The sequence below is a fragment of the Mastomys coucha genome, unplaced genomic scaffold (assembly GCF_008632895.1).
Source record: "Mastomys coucha isolate ucsf_1 unplaced genomic scaffold, UCSF_Mcou_1 pScaffold3, whole genome shotgun sequence".
In the NCBI taxonomy this organism is placed as follows: domain Eukaryota; kingdom Metazoa; phylum Chordata; class Mammalia; order Rodentia; family Muridae; genus Mastomys; species Mastomys coucha.
Genome location: NW_022196909.1, coordinates 2,069,591 through 2,076,840, shown reverse-complemented (window position 1 = coordinate 2,076,840; position 7,250 = coordinate 2,069,591). Strand labels below are relative to the sequence as shown.

Sequence of the window (7,250 nt, the reverse complement as noted above, 5' to 3'; positions counted from 1 at the left end):
TCTTTAAATGTCATAGATATATGAAAGAAATTCAAACAGGATCAACAAATAACAGGAAAGATAAAACCTGAAATTAGTTATCCCTTTCAATCAAATAAAATCTTCAGTGCTAAGAATGGGCTACATATAATAAAGTTGTTTGCTGAAATGGTCCAGGAGAAAACTCAAACATCCCATAGTTATTGCTTGTTCTCTTAAAACTGTTTATAAGACCCTATTACTGAAGATAATACCCACACAACTCATTAAAAATAACTGCCATCTACCTAAAGCCTTCACCAATATTTTCTAGTTTTCAAAACTGAAAGGTAGTGGAAGATATTCTGTATGTTATGAGAGAAAAAAGGTGAGCTCACACCTACAAGCCCTTCTGTCTACCATGATGACCTGCAGGCACAATGTATTGGCACAATAGTTGCACAAGGCTTGTTGGAGTTATTTCCTAATATCTGATTGGATTTAAGGCCCACTTCATGAGAAGGAACTCATTCCTATCTCTGCTAGAATGATCAAGAACCTGAGACTAGATAGTTCATGGACCTAGGGTAAAACTAAAGAAGCATAGCAAGGGAGTGACTCCAGGTGTCATTCTTCTTTACTCATAGATTACTATCTTGCTAAATCATCATCAGATCAGCTTCCTCTTACAGTAGAAGGTATTAAATGCAGGGACCTGCAATTGGACAGGGTGCAGAGAGTGAGAGATCTCTGAACACTCAGGTCTAAGTGACATGTTTCCAGCAAAATCTTTCCCTCTAGGATCATGATACTCTGAGAAATGAGGCAGAAAGATTGTGAGCCAGTGAAGATGACAACACCAAGGAAGCAAGGCCTTCTGGACACAACAGAACTGGTGTATATAAGAACTTACATAGACACTAACCTTATACATGGTGCTGTAAAGGTCTAAGCCAAATGGGGTCTGAGCATTGACAGGGCAAGTGGACATAAGCCCCAGCATATAACCCAGAAGCTATCTTACATCTGATTCTTGCTTTTAAAGAAAAAAAATCAATTTTTGCCAACTATATTTCCCTAAGTACACAAACCACATATGAGGCTAGGGCCCATGCTCAACAATAACTGAGTAACACAAGGAAAATGTGATGACATTTTTGGATATTTGTTTGTTTGTCTCATAAAAGTTTATTTGGCAAGAATTTATTTAAACTTTTGGGTCTTTTGCTTCTCTATTATGGTTTTTGATTTGTGTTTCTCTGGGTTTATTCTGTGTGTGACTGCATGTCTCTGTATTTGTATGTGTTTTTAATGCTTTTTCTTTGGCTTTTTTTCGTGTTTGTTTGTTTTGTTCTATATTTGTTTTTATTATTTATTTGTTTACTTATTTATTTATTTATCTATTTAATTGTTTTCTTTTTATTAAAATAGATTTTCTCATTAACTATATCCTGACTGCAGTTTTCCTAATCCTCCCATCCCCCCCTACTTCCCCTCCCGTCCAGATCTACTTCCTTTCTGTCTCTTATTAGAAAAGATTAGGCTTCTAAGAGTCAACGACTAAACATGACAAAATAAAATACAATAAGATGAAACAAAAACTATTATATTGAAATTGGATGTGGTAATACAACAGGAGGAAAAGAGTACTAAGAGCAGGATCAAGAATCAGAAATCTATTCTTTCTCATATTCAGGAGTCCTACAAGTACATTAAGCTAATACCTATTAGTATAAACACAGAGAGCCTCATGTAGTGCCTTAATCAGCCCTGTGATTGCTGTGTTAATCAGTCTCTATAAACTCATATGTACCTTGCTTGATTGGTCGAGTGATTCTTGTTCTACTGGTGTCCCCCATTCGCTATGACTCACACTCTTTGATCCTCTTCTTTCAAGGGATTCTTGGAGTTCTGAGGAGAGGAATTGAAGGAAACATTCCATTTACAACCATATTTTCCAAAGATCCTATCTCCATGTATCTTTCTGACTACAAGTCTCCTCACCTGTTTCTGGCTGATAAAAGAGTAAGTTTTCTGATGATGACTGAGCAAGATAGTGATCTATGAGTAGAGCAAAATATGATATTATATAATATCAAGATATGATATATATATGTGTGTGTGTGTATACATATATGTGATATATGGTATATAAGATTGTAAGTAGTGTTTGGTTTTATCCTGTCTCTAGTCTCTTGTTCTTGATTATCAAGGTAGCATTGGATATTTCTGTCAAATCAGACATTGGTTGGATACTCCTTCAAGTTCTTTACCACTGTTTGTTGTTCTAGCATATCTTGTAGGGAGAGCAAACTGTAGGTCAAGGGTTTTGAATATGAGCTGGTGATTATATTTCTCTAGAAAAATACTAGCCTTCAAGCATCTTCTCAAATCAAAGACACTAAAACTTAGGGGCGAAGGCTTCATTTAAGCTCCAATCTCATACCCAATGAGTTGTGTGGGTGTTGTCCTTCATAATGAGTTCCTGCTGTCAGATTGAAGAAACTAAGCTATTTTCTGAGCAACAGCCTGGTTTGTTTGGGGGGTTTCCATGTGACCTAAAGTAAGGTAATCCAAATTTTAGATATGTTTGAACCGAATTAGATTACATGATATACATTTTCTACAGGAAACATAATCTGAAAATTTTCCATGTATGATCTTGTATATTTTTTCCTGCATTTTTCACCTTTGTTTTGACCATTAACTATGTGTCATTTTTGGTTTGATGATGTTAGTTTGAAACAGTCCCTCTTCAATAAACTGTTAAAATGAGTAGACAACACCCATTTCAAATAGATATCAACTTGCCAGGAAATGATGTGAATAATCTTGAGCTCTAAACCCTCCCTATTCATCATTTCTGGGTTTTAAAACACTGCCTGCTATTTCCCTGACATAAGAGTGTCTATGAGCTTCCCATCCTCTACAAAGGCCTTATTGCTATTCTCCCATTGCCTTCATCTCGCTGTCTTTGCTTGGATGCCATATATTTGGGCATCATTGAAATTTCACTCTGATTGTTGCTTATGATTTTAACAATGCCTGTTTCTATTTGTCATTGTATTTTTCTTTCTACTTACATATGTTTTCTTTTATTTCATTTTATCTCTCCAGCATCATATCTGTTTTAGTTATTGTTGTTTCTAGGGCATACACAATGACTGGTATTTCCAAATATTTATTCAGCAAGTTTATTGTTAATCAGTATCACCACATACATTAGTTAAAGTTTAAAATTAGAGCTCTAAACTTCATCTGCTTACAGATTATTTGAATTCTATCCACTTACTCTCAGTTTGTCTTACAGCAAGACAATTTAAAAATATCTTTAAAAACCGGGAGAGAGCATAATGAAGTTGATGCCCCAAAGGCAATTTGAACAAGAAATATGAGTCTTTGTGTTATGAGGAACTTGTCACATTTTAAACATTTTACATTTTTTTATGCTAAAGAGAATTTCTTCCTGCTATTTTCTTGTATGTGCTAAAAGCCGGGTTTAGTGTTGCTGTTGTTGCTGCAGCTCTTGTTTATTGCCAAGGCACAAATATAATTTGAAAATCAGATATAGATAATGGTTAATTTATTGTTTGCATAAGAATAAAGTTCAGAAAGGATCTAACATTTTAGTTATAAATGTGTATCTATATACATATAATCTATATATACATATACATAATGTTTATATATGTGCATATCATATATATATATAGTGATACAAGTAGTATTCTTAAAATTAATTTTCATTTTAACTGATATATATATATATATATCAGTTATATGTATCAGTTAACATATATATATATATATATATATATATATGTTGGTGTTTGAATTATGACAGGTCGTATTCTTTTTTAAAAAACATAGAACAGCAAACACCTTTATTACACAAGCTTTGAGTGATATTTGCTTTTTGGGGCTTTGATCTTCTGCACATAGATCTCCAGCTCCTTGCCTCCCAGCACATGGCCATCTAAGCTGTCTGCTCTGCCACAGTAGCCTGGTCTTGAGGCAGCACAGGTGAGAGGCTCGCCCCGCTGAAAGCGCTCCTTCGAGCGAGAGGCTCGCCCTGCTGAAAGCGCTCCTCCGAAGACTGCTGATTTGGGCACTCTTTTTCCTTTTGTTGAATTTCTTTTGAATTTTCTTTGATAGTTTTTTGTGTAAACTCTCTTCCTCCTCAGGAATCAGCTTGGGTCCCTTCTTGTAGCCCAGAGGCAGTGCACAGTCTGACTCATGCCCCTGTCGGTGCGGTATGCTGTCAATAAGTACAATGCGGTTCTTCACCAGGGTCTTGGTTCAGACCAGCTCATTATTGGATGCATTGTTTTGCGAGAACAACACTCAGAGCTCCAGGAAAAGTTCCCCACACCCAATCTCAGGACATGGTGCTTCTTCCTGCCTCCTCAAACTCGGACTGTGTGGATGCGGCGTGGGCCAATCTCCGTGCTGGCAACAGGCTGTCCCAGCTCATACCTCCCTTTCTTGTAGTTGGGCTTTCTCTTAACCCAGCCTTGCAGTGCTAGTGCAAGTTGTCCCAAGAGATACCCATCGCTAAGCTCTGTCTGGAAAGAAGAAGCACAAAGCCACAAGGCTCGGTTTTTAAAGAACAGGTAGTATTCTTAAAAGTAGTTTTAATATATATTAAACTTATTATATATAATATAGGTACTTATATGATATATATTTTGTTATATTAGATATAATATGAGTACGAGTATATCCGGTTATTAGCTGCTAAGTCAGCGAAAATCAACCAATAATCTGTAGAACTACAGAGGTTAGAGACAGAGGAAGGGACTAAGTGGGGGCAGATAGTGTTCCCTGGGAAAAGGAAATAAAATAGTCATGAAGGGATGGAGTGGGATGGAATGTAAAGATCAATTGGGAGCAGGTATGTGGTGGTAGAAGAGAGAACATAAAGAAAGCTAATATTGCAGTGACTTTCTAAGGCAGGATCAGCTGGGAGGCACAGGTCTCACAAGTCACGGGTGGCAGGGACAGGATCCCCAGGGACTCAGCCATCTGAGCACAGGATTTACCAGAGGAGAGCTGATCTCCCAGAAGAACTCACACAGGCTTAAAGACCCACAGGAGGGACAAGCTCTGGTCAGAGACAGCAAGAACATCTAACACCAGAGATCAACAGATGGCGAAACGCAAATGCAAGAATCCTACCAACAGAAACCAAGACTACATTGCTTCATCAGAACCTAATACTCCCACCACAGCAAGTCCTGGATATCCCAAAACACAGGAAAAGCAAGATTTGGATCTAAAATCATATCTCATGATGGTGCTAGAGGAATTTAAGAAGGACATGAACAACTCCCTTAAAGAAATACAGGAGAACACAGGTAAAGAGGTACAAACCCTTAAAGAGGAAACAAAAAAATCCCTTAAGGAAGTACAGGAAAACAAAAAACAAACAGGTGAAGGAATTGAGCAAAACCATCCAGGACCTAAAAATGGAATTAGAAACAATTAAGAAATCGCAAAGAGAGACAACTCTGGAGGTAGAAATCTTAGGAAAGAAGTCACGAGTCATAGATGCAAGCATCACCAACAGAATACAAGAGATAGAAGAGAGAATCTCAGGGGCAGAAGATACCATAGAAAACATTGGCAGAACAGTCAAAGAAAATGAAAAATGCAAAAAGATCCTAACCCAAAACATCCAGGAAATCCAGGACACAATGAGAAGAACAAATCTAAGGATAATAAATATAGAACAGAGTGAAGACCTCCAACTTGAAGGGCCAGTAAATATCTTCAACAAAATTATAGAAGAAAACTTCTCTAACCTAAAGAAATGACCATGAACATACAAGATGCCTATAGAACCCCAATAGACTGGAACAGAAAAGAAATTCCTCTCGCCACATAATAGTCAAAACAACAAATGCACAAAACCAAGAAAGAATACTAAAAGCAGTAAGGGAAAAAGATCAAGTAACATATGAAGGCAGGCCTATCAGAAATACAACAGACTATGAAAGCTAGAAGATTCTGGGCAGATGTCATACAGACCCTAGGAGAAAACTATAAGCAGCAAAATGCTCAATCACCATAGATGGAGAAACCAAAGTATTCCATGACAAAACCAAATTCACACAATATATTTCCACAAATCCAGCCCTTCAAAGGGTAATAAATGGAAAACTCCAACACAAGAAGGGGAACTACATCTCTGAAAAAGCAAAAATGTAATCTTCCACCAAAACTAAAAGAAGATAGACACATGAATGGTACGCCAGCTCTAACTACAAAAATAACAGGAAGCAACAATTACTTTTCCTTAATATCTATTAATATCAATGGACTCAATTCCTCAATAAAAAGACATAAACTATCAGATTGGGTACGTAAACAGGACCCAACATTTTGCTGCATACAGGAAACCCACCTCAGTGACAAAGACAGACACTACCTCAGAATAAAAGGCTGGAAAACAATTCTGCAAGCCGATGGTCCCAAGAAAAAAGCTGGAGTAGCCATTCTAATATCGAGTAAAATGGACTTTCACCCTAAAGTGATCAAAAAAGATAAGGAGGGACACTTCATGTTCATCAAAGGTATGACCTAGCAAGATGAATTCTCAATTCTGAACCTCTATGCTCCAAATGAAAGGGCATCTATATTCATAAAAGAAACCTTACTAAAGCTCAAAGCACACATTGTACCACACACAATAATAGTGGGAGATTTTAACACCCCACTCTCTGCAGTGGACAGATTATGGAAACAGAAACTAAACAAGGATACAATGAGACTAACAGTAATTATGAAACAAATGGATTTAACAGATATCTATAGAACTTTTTATCCTAAAATAAAAGGATATACCTTCTTCTCAGCACCTCATGGTACCTTCTCCAAAACTGACCATATAATTGGTCACAAATCAGGCCTCAACAGATACAAGAAGATTGAAATAATTCCTGATATCCTATCAGATCACCATGGACTAAGGCTGCTCCTCAATATCAACATCAGCAATAGAATGCCTACATACACAAGGAAGCTTAACAACACTCTACTCAGTGATAACTTGGTCAAAGAAGAAAGAAATTAAAGACTTTCTACAGTTTAATGAAAATGAAGCCACAACATACCCAAACTTATGGGACACAGTGAAAACAGTCCTAAGAGGAAAATTCATAGCTTTAGGTGCCTCCAAAAAGAAACTGGAGCGTGCATACAACAGCAATTTGACAGCACACTTGAAAGCACTAGAACAAAAAGAAGCAAATTCACCCAAGAGGAGTCAAAGGCAGGAAATAATCAAACTC

General features: G+C 37.0%; 1 pseudogene; it reads right to left on the bottom strand.

Annotated features, from left to right (window-relative positions):
- Positions 1-3,845: 3,845 nt before the first annotated feature.
- On the bottom strand, positions 3,846-4,510 carry LOC116075394 (annotated as a pseudogene).
- Between the last annotated feature and the right edge of the window lie 2,740 nt (positions 4,511-7,250).